Below are 18,786 nucleotides of genomic sequence, written 5' to 3'. Positions count from 1 at the left end.
GACGAAAGAATACGAAAAAATATGATAATAGTCACTGTTTATCTCTCAAAAAAATTTTTTATATTTAAAGCTTGTGTTAGGCCTTTATGTACCTTAGGGAGGCAGTAAAAGGTCGCCCTAGGTAATCCTATTAAAAAGCCCTATTTGTAAGCCCTATGCACAATTTCTGCCCTTCCGTCCGCCCTTTTTCTTTTCATTGAGGGCTGTTTAGGGCCTTGACAGGGCCAGCCGTCGCGGAATGGGGGCGCCACTTCTCGTTCATCTATCTGTAGGGTGCCAACCTCCTTTGATAGGTAGGTTACAGTTGGTAGGAGCTTTGTAGGGAATATCTAACACCTCACAATCCCTATCCCTCTTACTGCATTTTTCCATGCACTAATATTGAGAGCTTAATAAGTACACTGTTTGGCATTCAATTATTCCCATACCATTTCTCCAATTAGCCCCATATATCCAACTTAATACTTTTCTCCCTCCTTTTAAAAATTTCTTTTGGAGTAGAGTTCTGCCATAGCTATGATATAAAAAAAATTTTTTTTCGAGACATGAGGATCATCTGGCGGTCTATTTAACACGCGGCATTACAACTGGTACAACATGCCGCATTCTTCTCCCATTTGCATAATAGGTTTCCACAGGATAGGATAGATGGATACCCTTTGTTTTTCTTAGTAATAACTTCCCCTGATGAGTATTAAAAACAAAACGCGTTGGGAAGCAAAAGCCTTGGGGTGATGGTATGGGTCCTGGCTGGTGATTTATTTTGGGGTAATGTATGGATGAATAAGCGGTGCCTCCCCCACATTATATGACACCAGGTACAAAGGTCCCTGTTTTTCACCGGATGAACAAAGAAATATGAGGTGAGATCGTTCCTTTAGCTAATTTTGAACATAGTGTGCTATCTTTGGTCAGCAGATGATCTGTTATATTTGAGCAGTAATATTTTCTGCCCTGATTATTAATTTAAGATTTTTCCAAAAGTCGATTTCTATATAAGTCTTTACACGCGAGTATTATTGGGAACATGTGTTTTTTTGATAATTTAACTTTTGGTACTTCCTGAATAATATGTATTGCGGATTAATCTATCCGGTTGTGTTAGTATACAGGTTTTGGTAACGCCTGGAATAATATTTATCACAGATTAATATGTTTAGTTGTGTCAGCACGCAGGTGAGTGTGAATTAATTGTTTGTCAGGTGTTTTTATTCTGCACCATTTTTAAAAAAAATACAATTTATTAAAAGTAAAATTTTAACTTATTGGTCCCACCCTGCTTTTCTCACATAATCAGTGTGTGTGCGTAAAAGATGTGTGAGTTTCTGGGATCCAGACAGACTCTTGCATCTTTCATCCAGCCACGGACATTTCTGGTTTGTGAGTCATGGGGAAAGCAAAAGAATTGTCAACGGATCTACGGGAAAAGGTAGTTAAACTGTATAAAACAGGAAAGGGATACAAAAAGATATCCAAGGAATTAATAATGCCAGTCAGCAGCGTTCAAACCGTAATTAACAAATGGAAAATCGTGGGCTCTGTGAAAACAAAACCACTGTCAGGTAGAACAACCAAAAATTTGTCCACAACAGCCAGGGAAATTGTTCGGGATGCAAATAAAAACCCACACATAACATCAGCTGAAATACTGGATTCTCTGAAAACTAGCGGTGTGGCTGTTTCAAGATGCACAATAAGGAGCTACTTGAAGAAAAATGGGCTGCATGGTCGAGTTGCCAGAAGAAAGCCATTACTGCGCAAATGCCACAAAGTATCTCACCTACAATATGCAAAACAGCACAGAGACAAGCCTCAAAACTTCTGGAACAAGGTAATCTGGAGTGATGAGACCAAAATTGAACTTTTTTCCACAACCATAAACGTTACATTTGGAGAGAGGTCAACAAGGCCTATGATAAGAGAAACCATTCCAACTGTAAAGCACGGAGGTGGATAGCTGATGTTTTGAGGATATGTGAGCTACAAAGGCACAGGAAAGACTGTAGATTTGAGGCATACAGGTATGACTATTTTAAGTATTGTCATACCTGTATGCCCATATTAATAGCTTAGTTACATCCGTTCAAGGGGGTAACAGATTCCCTTTAAAGTTGTGTCATATGCTGGCTCAGAAACTGTGTCCTCATTTCTGCCGACAGTTTATGGCCGAGTTATTCAGTGTTATAGCAAAAAGAGATTCTATTTAAACATAAGGTTTAATTTGTAACTTTAAAAAATTGCAGGGTGTTAGGATGATTTTACTTCTAGCATATTGGCTATCTTCAAAAAGGGGAAGAAGGTGGGCGCAGGGAACAATAGGCCGGTGAGTCTGACGTCTATACCAGGAAAGATCTTTGAACAAATTATTAAACAACATGTATGTAAGTACCTGGATAAGAATGAAGTGATTAACCAGAGTCAGCATGGGTTTGTAACTAATATGTCATGTCAGACTAACTTAATTTCCTTCTATGACAGAATCACTGGGATCAGGGAAATGCTGTAGATATAGTATATCTTGACTTCAGCAAAGCATTTGGCAAAGTATCTCACACAATCCTTATTGAAAAAATGACTAAGTATGGAATGGACAAGGCAACTGAGGTGGATTCATAACTGGCTTAGTGATCGGAACCAAAGAGTAGTCGTGAATGGCTACACATCCAGTTGGAAGAATGTCTCAAGTGGGGTACCACAGGGTTCTGTCCTGGGCACTGTATTGTTCAACATCTCTATCAATGATTTAGATGAAGGAATTGAGGGTAAACTGATTAAATTTGCTGATGACACAAAGCTAGGAGGGACAGCTAATACTAGAAAAGAGAGAGAGAGGATTCAAAAAGATATAAATAACTGGTAGGACTGGTCTGCAAACCATGTCCTATGAGGAACGTTTACAGGATTTGGGAATGTTTAGCTTGCAGAAAAGAAGACAGAGGAGACTAATAGGTGTCTACCAATGTCTCAAGGGCTGTCACATTGTAGAGGGATCATCTTTATTCTCATTTGCACAAGGAAAGACTAGAAGCAATGGGATGAAACTGAATAGGAGGAGACACAAATTAGATATTATAAAAAACTTTTTGACAGTGAGGGAGATCAATGAGTGGAACAGGCTGCCATGAGAGGTGGCGAGTTCTCCTTCCATGGAAGTCTTCAAACAGAGGCTGGACAGACACCTGTCTGGGATGATTTAGTGACTCATGCTTTGAGCAGGGGTTGGACCAGATGACCCAGGAGGTCCCTTCCAACTCTAACATTCTATGATTCTAACCATGAAGGCCCAGTTGCCCAAAGCAGTCCAATGGGTACCTGACTCACCATGTAACATATGCAGTAGAAGGTTGAGTGTATATTAGTAACCAATAAGACACAAACTGCAAAGGTCCCACCAAGGTCAAACCTAAGGACGTGGTGGTCCATAGAGTTCCATGGGCATCAGATGAAGGAAGGGACTCCTAAAAGGCCCTATTAACCCATGTCGTGCCCCATGCTTGACTCCTGCCCTGACAAAGGCTGTACCCAGGTTTGCTAAGTGACCCCAGGTGGGAGGGATTTTTGTTTTGGGTGTCACCTAGATTAGTATCACTTCTGCACATGTTACATAGTGAGTGAGGTACCCATTGGACTGCTTTGGGCAACTGTGCCTTCATGGTTGTTGTTTTTTTTGTCTAATACTCCATATCTTCCAGAAAATTATTATTCTGGCATACACTAGTACCTTTTGCTACATGGCTGAGTTTTTCAGCCATCATCTGCCTGTAACAGACTGTGTGGATCCAAGCGGTGTCCGCGTCTGTCAGCCTGGTAAATGCTGCTGTCAGTATGTGACAGCATTTACATTTACAGCCAAAAAAGAGAAAGCACCACTGCAATAAATGCACACCACAAAATTGTATAGAAAATTATTTAACAGTATATTTTATTGGTACGCCACACAAAATGTTAAAACATAATTAAAACCAGACAAGAATCAATCCACTCAGAACAATAAGTACATGTTATAGTGCCCAATCTGCACAGATATAAAGCAATCTCAGACCTGCTGGCTCATGGAGCTATGTGGTGCAACTCTGCAAACCTAAGGTGGACAATAACCTGCCCATCAAGGAAAGGGCCCCCCAAGGTGGGAAAGGACCCTATAGGTAAGACCGCAGCAGATGACCAAAGACTATATATATTGTAGCATGGCTAAAGGGTGTCTAATCGACGGGAGGTATGTATCACAGAGAAGGCTTGTCGCTGTGATGTGACCTGGAGTGTTTTCTGTAATGCTCATAAAGTAATAAGGAATTGTGTAGTATATTTGGGTCTGGGTTACGGGTAGCTATGAGAGATGGGAGGGTCTGGCTACCCATATACCTCACCCCTGGGTAAGGGGCATAACCATGCCTGTCTGTTTGTGTCAGGACCTGTGGTGATGTCACAACCACATGTCTAATCATGTGATGGGTTCTGGGTGTGGTTTCAGGCTACTTAATGGAAGTGTGTTTGGCACATGGGAGTGTTTGGGAATCTGTGAGTGTGGACAGAGATCCCTGTGTCCAGGCGGGACACTACAGACAGGAGTCTGTGTGTGTGGAGGAGAAAGCCCCCACAGTGTGTTAAGGCTCCAGGTCTGGGCCTGCGTGCTGGACATTGCACAGGTTGTGTGCCGTCAGGCCTGAGAAGAGCAGAGCTCTTCTATGGACTTTTATGTTATGTCGGCCTGATGTACAGACTGTTTACCTTTGTGTTGCTGACCTAAATGGTTTATGGAGTGAATAAACCTACATGAACGCTGAAGAGAATGTTCCTCCTGTTTCCTCCTATGCACCTGAGCGAGTGAATCCCTACAATTGGTGGAGAATGCGGGTAAAGATCCAAGGAGCACATGTTGCAGCGCTGGCTGGTCTGAGCCAGAAGATTGGACGGTCTTGAAAAACCGTGAGTAAAAACTGACCGGGGTCAGTGAGAACTGCAGTTTGTGGATACCTCTGAGGAGAAGAGGGATCCGGGAACCTGTGTGGCCGCCACCAACAGGTAACGGTCTGGAAACCCTGTGATACTGACCGGGGTCAGTGAAAAACTGTTTGGGCTGTAAAGCCGGGTGTGAAACAGACCGAAGTCTGTGTGCTGTACTGACCGGGGTCAGTGAAAGACTGTGTTTTTTTTCTATAAAGCACATGTGCAGGTGTTTGCTGTGGCTCGGCGGGGCCACGAAGGCTGAAGGCGTCTAGCTGTAACTCGGCGGGGTTACGAAGGTTGCTGTGGATCGGCGGGTCCACGAAGTCTGCGGTGGTTACGTGCAGTGCAGTTGCAGCAAGAGGTTCTGCAGCAGCCGGAGCTGCAATTGCAGCAAAGAAAAAAAAAAAAAGACATTGCTGGTTTAGAGTGTGCAGACTCTTAAAGGGCCAGAGTCACATTGGTGTGCTCTGCGAACTGGGGCCTGAGAGTGCTGTGGGAAGTCCACAGGGTGTACCCCAGAGTGGGGTGGTGTCTCTAAAAGGGGGTGGAGTCCCAAAAAATGGAGCAGTGCCCAAATAATTATGGTTGGCCAAAAGGGGCTGTGTCTCAAAAGGGGGTGGAGTCCCTAAAAGGGGTGGTGGCCCTAAAGGAAAAAATGGTCCACAAGGGGGCGGTAGCCCACAAGGAGGTGGTGACCCAAAAAGGGGTGGAGCTTTCAAAAGGGGAACAACAATGTTTGTGTTTTGTGTACTCCGAGTGCGGCATAGACTTCCCGTTTGATGACAGGCTGCAGGTGTGTACTGTTATGTTACACCGTGAAGGAGTATCTGGACTGCTGGACTCAGAGTCAGGTGACTCTGACGGGAACTCCTCTCGTTCTCTGTCTAACCGAGAAAAAGGTCAATGTTCGCTGCATTCATGGGGTCACTGTTGACTATACTGTGGACAGAGTGATTATTGATATGTCCAAAAATGTAAAGTGCCAAGATGGCGGTATAACACCAGACTTGTTCTACCCCTTTGAGAGGGACCGAGACTTTGTGATCTTTGAAGACATATGGGAAGTTGACGCAGTGTGGGATTGTTCAGAGGAGAGACAGAATGGTCATATTGAAGCCCCACTACAGCAGCAGGTTGTGGGGATTCCTGTTAATGGGATGTGTAAAGAGAAAGCCGCGCCACCTAATGTCAATAGTCCAGAGTTACGGGTGACTGGAAGAAAGTGTGGGTCTGACACCTGTTTAAGTGGGGACTTGCTGTTCCAGGATGACAGGGTGAGAGGGGGTGACTCCTATCCCGACTGTGACTCGAGCGCAAAGGGAAAAGAGTCCAGTAAGGAGGAACCGAGTAAAAATCACAGATCTTCATCTCGCCGCGGGGGCCGCAGAAAGGCGGGACAAGTTAACCCTCTGAGAAGAGAGATGATGAGGAAGAGACAGGGTCAGGTGCAGATAACGTTATTGTCCTTGATAAGGAGGTCACTTTATCTCTTACAAATCCCAGCACAGAGGTAGGGCTGGAATTAAAACAGACCTGTGGTAGTCCCATATCTGCAATGCCCGGGAAGGCTGAAGTGGCTCAGTATGAAGGCTCCAGAGTACCTGATGCTGAAGAGATGGAGAACTCTGAAGTTACCAATAGCCCAGGAGAGACCATAGAGGTGGATGCAGAAACAGGTGGAACTCTGAAGAGGCAGAGTGTGAGTGGGCAAGAGACCCTGTCTGAAAGTTTAATTAAAGAACTAGTGGTGCGACATGTGCTGGCCAAAAGAGAGCAGGACCATGAGATAGAGCTGCTTAAAGAGACAGTCAAGCAAGAAAGGGTCCTGAGACTGGCGATTGAGCACAGAGTGGATGAGCTGGAGAAGGAAGTATCTGAGCTCAGAGGTCACCTCTCAGCGTGTCAAACCATGAATAGGGCCATATTGAAAGATATGGAGGTGCTCAGAGAGGCCCAAGAGAAGAATCAGCAGGAGCTTCTCCAGAGAGAGGATGAGCATCGCTGCCTGACAGAGGAGTTGCCAATGCCCATCTTGGCGAAGGCTCAAGCAGAAGAAAAGACTGGGGAAGAGTTTGTGCTAAAGGCGGAACAAGACAGTCACCCGGTTGTGGCAGATGTCCGTGAAGATGAGACCCCGCTCTTCAAGACCGTGATTGATGTACCCGAAGAGGTGCAAGAAGCCTGTACCAGTGAAGGTGTGCATGAAGCATTTAGAAAGGCAATAGAAGCATGTAGTGTTCACTGGGCACCAGAGACTAAACAGTTGGTGATACTGTCGACTAGGGAAGTCACAGTGAAGCGGGTGGCTGTCCCGAGGGATATGCACCTGTTATGACCCCAATGGCGAGGGTCTCAGAGGAACGTGGAAGTCTGCAGAATACAAAAATCCAGCTCATAGGGCAGTGGTAACTGGGTTGACCATATATCTACTCCTAACGCCAACACTAGAAGTAGCCGGGGATCATTCCTACGTTGATTCTAGATGACACGCGCCAGCCGGAGAATCTAGCTACCCCTAGTAGAGGAAAACAAAGACCTTTCTTGCCTCCAGAGAAGGGGACCCCAAAGCTGGATAGAAGCCCCCCACAAATAATGACGGTGAGGTAAGAGGAAATGACAAACACAGAAATGAACCAGGTTTAGCACAGAGAGGCCCGCTTACTGATAGCAGAATAAAGAAAGGTAACTTATATGGTCAACAAAAACCCTATCAAAATCCACACTGGAAATTCAAGAACCCCCGAACCGTCTAACGGTCCGGGGGGAGAACACCAGCCCCCCTAGAGCTTCCAGCAAAGGTCAGGATATAGATTAGGAACAAGCTGGACAAAAAATACAAAACCAAAACAAATAGCAAAAAGCAAAAGGCAGACTTAGCTGATATAACTGGAACCAGGATCAGTAGACAAGAGCACAGCAGACTAGCTCTGATAACTACGGTGCCAGGCATTGAACTGAAGGTCCAGGGAGCTTATATAGCAACACCCCTAACTAACGACCCAGGTGCGGATAAAAGGAATGACAGAAAAACCAGAGTCAAAAAACTAGTAACCACTAGAGGGAGCAAAAAGCAAATTCACAACAGTACCCCCCCCTTAGTGAGGGGTCACCGAACCCTCACCACGACCACCAGGGCGATCAGGATGAGCGGCATGAAAGGCACGAACTAAATCGGCCGCATGAACATCAGAGGCGACCACCCAGGAATTATCCTCCTGACCATAGCCCTTCCACTTGACCAGGTACTGAAGCCTCCGCCTGGAGAGGCGAGAATCCAAGATCTTCTCCACCACGTACTCCAACTCGCCCTCAACCAACACCGGAGCAGGAGGCTCAGCAGAAGGAACTACAGGCACAATGTACCGCCGCAACAAGGACCTATGAAATACATTGTGAATAGCAAACGACACAGGAAGATCCAGACGAAAAGATACAGGATTAAGGATTTCCAATATCTTGTAAGGCCCAATAAAACGAGGTTTAAATTTGGGAGAGGAGACCTTCATAGGAACAAAGCGGGAAGAAAGCCATACCAAATCCCCAACGCGTAGTCGGGGACCCACACCGCGGCGGCGGTTGGCAAAGCGCTGAGCCTTCTCCTGTGACAACTTCAAGTTGTCCACCACATGATTCCAGATCTGCTGCAACCTATCCACCACAGAATCCACCCCAGGACAGTCAGAAGGCTCCACATGACCCGAAGAAAAGCGAGGATGGAAACCAGAGTTGCAGAAAAAAGGTGAAACCAAGGTGGCGGAACTAGCCCGATTATTAAGGGCAAACTCAGCCAACGGCAAGAATGTCACCCAATCGTCCTGATCAGCAGAGACAAAACACCTCAAATAAGCCTCCAAAGTCTGATTGGTTCGCTCCGTCTGTCCATTAGTCTGAGGATGGAAAGCAGACGAAAACGACAAATCAATGCCCATCCTACTACAAAAGGATCGCCAGAACCTGGAAACGAACTGGGATCCTCTGTCAGACACAATATTCTCAGGGATGCCGTGCAAACGAACCACGTTCTGGAAAAACACAGGAACCAGATCGGAAGAGGAAGGCAGCTTAGGCAAAGGAACCAAATGGACCATCTTGGAGAAGCGATCACATATCACCCAGATAACGGACATGCCCTGAGATAGCGGAAGATCAGAAATGAAATCCATGGAGATATGTGTCCAAGGTCTCTTCGGGACAGGCAAGGGCAAGGGCAAACCGCTGGCACGAGAACAGCAAGGCTTAGCTCGAGCACAAGTCCCACAGGACTGCACAAATGACCGCACATCCCTTGACAAGGAAGGCCACCAAAAGGACCTGGCCACCAGATCTCTGGTGCCAAAAATTCCCGGGTGACCTGCCAACACCGAGGAATGAACCTCGGAAATGACTCTGCTGGTCCACTTATCCGGGACAAACAGTCTGTCAGGTGGACAAGACTCAGGCCTATCAGCCTGAAATCTCTGCAACACACGTCGCAGATCCGGAGAAATAGCTGACAAGATAACTCCATCTTTAAGAATACCAACAGGATCAGCGACTCCAGGAGCATCAGGCACAAAGCTCCTAGAAAGAGCATCGGCCTTCACATTCTTTGAACCAGGTAAATACGAGACAACAAAATCAAAGCGGGAGAAAAACAATGACCAGCGGGCCTGTCTCGGATTAAGGCGTTTAGCAGACTCGAGATACATCAGATTTTTGTGATCAGTCAAGACCACCACACGATGCTTAGCACCCTCGAGCCAATGACGCCACTCCTCAAATGCCCATTTCATGGCCAACAACTCCCGATTGCCCACATCATAATTTCGCTCGGCAGGCGAAAACTTCCTAGAGAAAAAGGCACAAGGTTTCATAACAGAGCAACCAGGGCCTCTCTGCGACAAAACGGCCCCTGCCCCAATCTCCGAAGCATCCACCTCAACCTGAAAGGGAAGTGAGACGTCAGGCTGGCACAAAACAGGCGCTGAAGTAAACCGGCGTTTCAACTCCTGGAAAGCCTCCACGGCAGCAGGAGCCCAGTTAGCTACATCGGAGCCCTTCTTGGTCATATCCGTCAAAGGTTTCACAATGCTAGAAAAATTAGCGATAAAACGACGGTAGAAGTTAGCGAAGCCCAAGAACTTCTGAAGACTCTTAACTGACGAGGGCTGAGTCCAATCAAGAATAGCTCGGACCTTGACTGGGTCCATCTCCACAGCAGAAGGGGAAAAAATGAACCCCAAAAAGGGAACCTTCTGTACACCAAAGAGACACTTTGAGCCCTTGACAAACAAAGAATTTTCACGCAAAATTTTAAAGACCAACCTGACCTGCTCCACATGCGAATCCCAATTATCAGAAAAAAACAAAATATCATCCAGATAAACAATCAAAAATTTATCCAGATACTTCCGGAAAATGTCATGCATAAAGGACTGAAAAACTGAAGGCGCATTGGAGAGACCAAAAGGCATCACCAAGTACTCAAAATGACCTTCGGGCGTATTGAATGCGGTTTTCCATTCATCACCTTGCTTAATGCGCACAAGGTTGTACGCACCACGAAGGTCTATCTTGGTGAACCACTTGGCACCCTTAATCCGGGCAAACAAGTCAGACAACAGCGGTAAAGGATACTGAAATTTGACAGTGATCTTATTTAAAAGCCGATAATCAATACAAGGTCTCAAAGATCCGTCCTTTTTTGCCACAAAAAAGAATCCCGCACCAAGAGGGGAAGAAGACGGACGAATATGTCCTTTCTCCAGAGACTCCTTGATATATGAACGCATAGCGGTATGTTCAGGTACCGACAGATTAAACAGTCTTCCCTTAGGAAATTTACTGCCTGGGATCAAATCTATAGCACAGTCACAGTCCCTATGAGGAGGCAGTGCACTGGACTCAGACTCACTGAAGACGTCCTGATAATCAGACAAATACTCCGGAACTTCCGAAGGCGTAGAAGAAGCAATAGACACAGGCAGGGAATCCCCATGAATACCACGACAGCCCCAACTTGAGACTGACATAGCCTTCCAGTCCAGGACTGGATTATGGGTCTGTAACCATGGCAGCCCTAAAACAACCAAATCATGCATTTTATGTAAAACCAGGAAACGTATCACCTCGCGGTGTTCAGGAGTCATGCACATGGTAACCTGTGTCCAATACTGCGGTTTATTTGCTGCCAATGGTGTAGCATCAATACCCCTAAGAGGAATAGGATTTTCTAATGGTTCAAGAGTAAAACCACAGCGCTTAGCAAATGAGAGATCCATGAGACTCAGGGCAGCACCTGAATCTACAAACGCCATGACAGGATAAGATGACAGTGAGCAAATCAAAGTTACAGACAGAATAAATTTAGGTTGCAAATTACCAACGGTGACAGGACTAACAACCTTAGCTATACGTTTAGAGCATGCTGAGATAACATGTGTAGAATCACCACAGTAGTAGCACAAGCCATTCCGGCGTCTATGAATTTTCCGCTCATTTCTAGTCAGGATTCTATCACATTGCATTAAATCAGGTGTCTGTTCAGACAACACCATGAGGGAATTTGCGGTTTTTCTATCACATTGCACCGAATTAGGTGTCTGTTCAGACAACACCATGAGGGAATTTGCGGTTTTGCGCTCCCGCAACCGCCGGTCAATTTGAATAGCCAGTGCCATAGTATCATTCAGACCTGTGGGAATGGGAAAACCCACCATAACATTCTTAATGGCTTCAGAAAGGCCATTTCTAAAATTAGCGGCCAGTGCACACTCGTTCCAATGTGTCAGCACGGACCATTTCCGAAATTTTTGGCAATACACTTCAGCCTCGTCCTGCCCCTGAGACATAGCCAGCAAGGCCTTTTCTGCCTGAATCTCAAGATTGGGTTCCTCATAAAGTAAACCGAGCGCCAGAAAAAACGCATCAAGATCAGCCAATGCCGGATCTCCTGGCGCCAGCGAAAAAGCCCAATCCTGAGGGTCGCCCCGTAAGAACGAAATAACAATTTTTACTTGCTGAGCAGAATCTCCAGATGAACAGGGTCTCAGGGACAAAAACAATTTACAATTATTCACGAAATTCCTAAACTTAAACCTGTCTCCGGAAAACAGTTCAGGAATCGGTATTTTAGGTTCTGACCTAGGATTTCTGATAACATAGTCTTGTATGCCCTGCACACGAGTAGCCAGCTGGTCCACACTTGTAATCAAGGTCTGGACATTCATGTCTGCAGCAAGCATAGCCACTCTGAGGTAAAGGGGAAGAAGAAAAAAAAAAAACTCAGAATCTTCTTTCTTATAATCCCTCTTCTGCAATGCATTAAACATTTAATACGGGCCTGGCAAACTGTTATGACCCCAATGGCGAGGGTCTCAGAGGAACGTGGAAGTCTGCAGAATACAAAAATCCAGCTCATAGGGCAGTGGTAACTGGGTTGACCATATATCTACTCCTAACGCCAACACTAGAAGTAGCCGGGGATCATTCCTACGTTGATTCTAGATGACACGCGCCAGCCGGAGAATCTAGCTACCCCTAGTAGAGGAAAACAAAGACCTTTCTTGCCTCCAGAGAAGGGGACCCCAAAGCTGGATAGAAGCCCCCCACAAATAATGACGGTGAGGTAAGAGGAAATGACAAACACAGAAATGAACCAGGTTTAGCACAGAGAGGCCCGCTTACTGATAGCAGAATAAAGAAAGGTAACTTATATGGTCAACAAAAACCCTATCAAAATCCACACTGGAAATTCAAGAACCCCCGAACCGTCTAACGGTCCGGGGGGAGAACACCAGCCCCCCTAGAGCTTCCAGCAAAGGTCAGGATATAGTTTTGGAACAAGCTGGACAAAAAATACAAAACCAAAACAAATAGCAAAAAGCAAAAGGCAGACTTAGCTGATATAACTGGAACCAGGATCAGTAGACAAGAGCACAGCAGACTAGCTCTGATAACTACGGTGCCAGGCATTGAACTGAAGGTCCAGGGAGCTTATATAGCAACACCCCTAACTAACGACCCAGGTGCGGATAAAAGGAATGACAGAAAAACCAGAGTCAAAAAACTAGTAACCACTAGAGGGAGCAAAAAGCAAATTCACAACATGCACCTACACTGCCTCCGTACAAAGCAGAAGATCATTTTGAAGAATGATGAAGCCGTTCGACGTTTGGAGCGTGAAAGGAAAGCTCTTAGTCGGCTGGGCTTAGTAGAGGACACAGTCCAAGTACCCAAAGTTCTGGTGGAAAGTTATTGGGAAACTTGGGAGAGTGATGCAGGAGATGGTGAATAGGTCCGGTGTGAAGAGACTGAGGGTTCTGGGTGATGACGAGGCCCAGGTCGTGGGAGAAGATAAGATGGTTCCGTTCCTTGTTGTCGGATCCATGGAGAGTCTTGAAAATATCCGGATGCTCCTGGGGTATCGCATGAGTTACCTAATAGAAGTTGAGCAGCTAAGACGTGAGAGGGAGCAGGTCAATATAGAGCTGCGGGAATTGGCAAACAGATTGCCACCACCTTCAACTTGCGGTATAGAGAGACGAAGAGGTTCTCTAAAGATTCAAAGTCCCCAAGCTAACAGAGGATATAGAGATACAGGGAAGAACTGCTCTTCAGGCAATAAAGACCATGGGAGAAGGTGGCCTGATGAAACAGGTAGAAGCAGTGGTGCCTCAGTTAGCTCAAGGTTAAGTGACCTCAGCAGGAGATCCTGTAGCAGACGAGGTGACAAGGGTTCTATAACAGGCCCTGACTTAGACAGACGGTTTGACTGTCAGGGACGACTGAGAGGGGTCTCTAGTCGGTTAAGGACAAGTGCCAAGCCCCACGGCTTTAGGCAGAGGGGGGAGGTATGTAGCATGGCTAAAGGGTGTCTAATCGACGGGAGGTATGTATCACAGAGAAGGCTTGTCGCTGTGATGTGACCCGGAGTGTTTTCTGTAATGCTCATAAAGTAATAAGGAATTGTGTAGTATATTTGGGTCCGGGTTACGGGTAGCTATGAGAGATGGGAGGGTCTGGCTACCCATATACCTCACCCCTGGGTAAGGGGCATAACCATGCCTGTCTGTTTGTGTCAGGACCTGTGGTGATGTCACAACCACATGTCTAATCATGTGATGGGTTCTGGGTGTGGTTTCAGGCTACTTAATGGAGGTGTGTTTGGCACATGGGAGTGAGTGTTTGGGAATCTGTGAGTGTGGACAGAGATCCCTGTGTCCAGGCGGGACACTACAGACAGGAGTCTGTGTGTGTGGAGGAGAAAGCCTCCACAGTGTGTTAAGGCTCCAGGTCTGGGCCTGCGTGCTGGACATTGCACAGGTTGGGTGCCGTCAGGCCTGAGAAGAGCAGAGCTCTTCTATGGATTTTTATGCTATGTCGGCCTGATGTACAGACTGTTTACCTTTGTGTTGCTGACCTAAATGGTTTATGGAGTGAATAAACCTACATGAACGCTGAAGAGAATGTGCCTCCTGTTTCCTCCTATGCACCTGAGCGAGTGAATCCCTACAATATACACTCACCGGCCACTTTATTAGGTACACCTGTCCAACTTCTTGTTAACACTTAATTTCTAATCAGCCAATCACATGGCGGCAACTCAGTGCATTTAGGCATGTAGACATGGTCAAGACAATCTCCTGCAGTTCAAACCGAGCATCAGTATGGGGAAGAAAGGTGATTTGAGTGCCTTTGAACGTGGCATGGTTGTTGGTGCCAGAAGGGCTGGTCTGAGTATTTCAGAAACTGCTGATCTACTGGGATTTTCACGCACAACCATCTCTAGGGTTTACAGAGAATGGTCCGAAAAAGAAAAAAAATCCAGTGAGCGGCAGTTCTGTGGGCGGAAATGCCTTGTTGATGCCAGAGGTCAGAGGAGAATGGGCAGACTGGTTCGAGCTGATAGAAAGGCAACAGTGACTCAAATCGCCACCCGTTACAACCAAGGTAGGCCTAAGAGCATCTCTGAACGCACAGTGCGTCGAACTTTGAGGCAGATGGGCTACAGCAGCAGAAGACCACACCGGGTACCACTCCTTTCAGCTAAGAACAGGAAACAGGCTACAATTTGTACAAGCTCATCGAAATTGGACAGTAGAAGATTGGAAAAACGTTGCTTGGTCTGATGAGTCTCGATTTCTGCTGCGACATTCGGATGGTAGGGTCAGAATTTGGCGTAAACAACATGAAAGCATGGATCCATCCTGCCTTGTATGGAGCATCTTTGGGATGTGCAGCCGACAAATCTGCGGCAACTGTGTGATGCCATCATGTCAATATGGACCAAAATCTCTGAGGAATGCTTCCAGCACCTTGTTGAATCTATGCCACGAAGAATTGAGGCAGTTCTGAAGGCAAAAGGGGGTCCAACCCGTTACTAGCATGGTGTACCTAATAAAGTGGCCGGTGAGTGTATAAAAAGGGTCATCTGCATAATGCAACCAAGAGAACTCTGTAAAAGCCTGAAAGGTAAAGGGTTAAATTACCAATGCTCCACGTATGAAAGAGGGCAAGACCCCTCAAATGCAGGAGCTGAGTGGAATGAAGACAGTGGCCCCCTGCGTATCGCCCTAGTAGAAGGGGCTTCGTCAGGGGAGGTCAGCCCTTTCTCTTTTTTGGCCATTATTGTTTACCACTGAGCTTGCAGCCCTAGTCTTCCTTTTCCTTTGGTATCTTTGTATATAGTGGTGCGCTTGGTTTCTCTATAATCCTAGCATTTACATTTACAGCGCGCCGTTCGAACCGTTCATCAACACTCCCATGATACAATTATGGGATAATTGTAATGTGCTGCGGAATATGTTGGCGCTATAGAAATAAAAATTATTATTATTATTATTATACAGATGGGCTGCTGTGACAGCCAGAGGTCTGCTGAAGACCCCCTTATCTGTCATGACGGTACTCCTGTGAAAGCCAGTCCGTGGCCTGCGTTAATAGGAGACCATGACTTTTACTATATACAGCAATGCGGAGATTTTGCTGTGTAATATAGCATAAGCAGTTGGATGATTGCAGGCTCAAGTCCCCTAAGGGGGCTAACAAATACAATAAAATATATATTTTTTAAATTGTTCCTTTTACAACCCCTCTTCCCCACTTAAAAATTAACAAATAATAAAATTCGCTTTTGTTATTGCTGCATTCAGAAAAGTCCAATCTATGAAAATATAAACATTAAAAGGCATAACAAGAAAAATAATCAACTGTGGGTTTTCGTCCACCACAAAAGTGTAAAATCATTTAATAAGAGGTGATAAAAGCATTGTTTTTATCCCAGTAGTGGTGTCAATAAAGACATTAGCCCAGTGTAGAAAAAACAGAGTCTCGCACAGCTCCATGTCCCAAAAACTGAAAATGTTACGACTCAGGGAAAATGGCGACACAAGCAAAAAAAAATTATTTTCTTTTTTCTTTTTTAATAATTTTGGATTTTTTGCACCCCTTAAAACAAAAGATATTCATGTTTAATATCACTATAATCATTCTGGCCTGGAAAATCGTATTGGCAGTGAGTTTTACCTTAAAATGAACATTGTAAAAAAAAAATGCACTTTTTTTCGCTATTTTGCCAAACTTGGAATTCCAGTGCATCACATGATAGCATGAATGGTGTAATTGTAAAGTACAGCTCGTCTCGCAAAAAAAAAAAGCCTTCACATGGCTATGGGGATGGCAAAATAGAAAAGTTATGTTTCTTGGAATCAGAGGAGGAGAAACGGAAAATCACCCTGTTGTAAATGGGTTAATTATAATGCCTTGGTTTTATATAAACGAAAGGTGGGTCCTCAGAATCAAGTTCTTTGATGGGCCCAAGTAGGGCCGTCCCGAGAGATTACGGCGCCCTAGGCGAAACTATTTTGTTGCGCCCCTACTACTTTTAACATACCTCCCAACTTTTGAAGATGGGAAAGAGGGACAAAGTTTGCGGCGCGCTAAGCGCGCCCCGGCACATTTTAGGCCACGCCTCTGACCACACCCATTCATAACTAGCCACACCCATATCCACGTCCCAACCACACCCATTTAGCACTGCTGATCACACTGTTTCATAAAGAATAATTATAAACAAAATATGGCCACACAGTGCTCCATACTGTATAATGGCCACACATGATGCTCAATACTGTATAATGGCCACACAGTGCTCCATACTGTATAATGGCCACACAGTGCTCCATACTGTATAATGACCACACATGATGCTCCATACTGTATATTGGCCGCACATGATGCTCCATACTGTATAATGACCGCACATGAAGCTCCATACTGTATAATGGCCACACAGTGCTCCATACTGTATAATGACCACACATGATGCTCCACACTGTATATTGGCCGCACGATACTTCGTACCATATAATGGCCACACATAGCTACTCCTACACACGCGGCTGCACTCCGTACACACGCGGCTCCGCTCCGTACACACGCGGCTCCGCTCCGTACACCTCGTACACACGCGGCTCCACTCCGGACACCTCACACACGGCTCCGCTCCATACACCTCATACACACACGGCTCCGCTCCATACACCTCATACACATTCAGCTCCGCTCCATACACCTTTTGCCTTTTGAAAAGATTTTTTATAATTTTTTCTATTTTTTTCTCTGGCGCCCCCTTAGGGTCGGCGCCGTAGGCGGCCGCCTAGTTCGCCTATACGTTCGGGCCGGCCCTGGGCCCAATGTTCATTTTGACACTGCCTCTACATGGTCTAGACCTGGTGACAGCACCCTCTATGACAAATCAATGAGACCACCATCAGCCCCACTCAGGAAAGACTGTGACCTGAAATGTTGAGCTCACAAGAAAACATTCATAAATGTGATGTGTCTTTTTGTATTTGGAAAAAAATGCAATAAAGATATTTTGATCCAAAGCTGCTACTTATGGAGTGCTGCTCCAGCTGTTTCCGGCTCCTTGGGCTTTTCTGCAACCTGGGCTTGTGTGTGCAGTCTAGTATATCATCATCATCATCATGTCTGTGCCACAAGATTGGCTCATGTGTCCTGACTACAGTAACAGGACTAGGGCTTTCACCGTCAGCAGGACCTTGTAGCTGCCCCCTGACACATTTCTGCTGCAGGGGGATTTCTGATTTCTTTGGTGATCTACACACTTTCTTCTATGTGTTGTCTGTGTCTGGTAAAGGGGTATTGACTCTTTTTTTTCTCTTGCAGGTGATGACCATTCTGGACTGTGCTCCTGTGTGACTAGATTGTTTTTATAGACTTGAGTTCTACATTGCAGAATATGATCACTTTTATCCGACATTGAGACTTTTGTGCAGTTGAACATTAATTTGAGTAGCTATTAACCATATTGTAGCCAACTTTATGATGACGCAATTCCTCAATGGACGCACAGGGTTTTCACATTGCTGATCCTGTGACTTATTGCAGTTTTATCTTCTGTCCAGATGATGTAAATCCATGAATAAACATTTTTATTTATATTTCTTTCCCTTTGTACAATGTCACTTGCATCTGATTCCAATCATTATTTCCTCAAATACAATATTTCATATGAGAAGAGAAAGATGGCACTTCATAGGCAGGTTCCACAGATAATATAATGGAGTAAAAACTAGTGCGAGTCCACTTGAGGCGCAACATGCGAGCTCTGTTCACCCATTCTGATATTTATACATCTATAAATATATATATTTATACATCTACATACAGTGGGGCAAAAAATTATTTAGTCAGTCAGCAATGGTGCAAGTTCCACCACTTAAAAAGATGAGAGGCGTCTGTAATTTACATCATAGATAGACCTCAACTATGGGAGACAAACTGAGAAAAAAAAATCCAGAAAATCACAACTGTTTTTTTAACATTTTATTTGCA

The 18,786-nt window shown here is 45.3% G+C and overlaps 1 protein-coding gene across 3 annotated transcripts in view; it reads left to right on the top strand.

The window, feature by feature from the left end:
- The window catches only part of SEC23IP (SEC23 interacting protein), a 219,905-nt gene extending 201,509 nt beyond the window's left edge, over positions 1 to 18,396 (top strand). For all 3 annotated transcript variants that reach the window (XM_077257880.1, XM_077257879.1, XM_077257878.1), the window contains one exon: positions 18,118 to 18,396. The gene's annotated coding sequence lies outside the window, so the exon portion shown is untranslated. The remainder of the gene's footprint in view (positions 1 to 18,117) is intronic.
- The last annotated feature ends 390 nt before the right edge of the window (positions 18,397 to 18,786 follow it).

The sequence above is a fragment of the Ranitomeya variabilis genome, chromosome 4 (genome assembly GCF_051348905.1).
Source record: "Ranitomeya variabilis isolate aRanVar5 chromosome 4, aRanVar5.hap1, whole genome shotgun sequence".
NCBI classification, from domain to species: Eukaryota; Metazoa; Chordata; class Amphibia; order Anura; family Dendrobatidae; genus Ranitomeya; species Ranitomeya variabilis.
The sequence above is the reverse complement of the archived record's forward strand: the minus strand, read 5'-3'. Positions and strand labels throughout refer to the sequence as shown.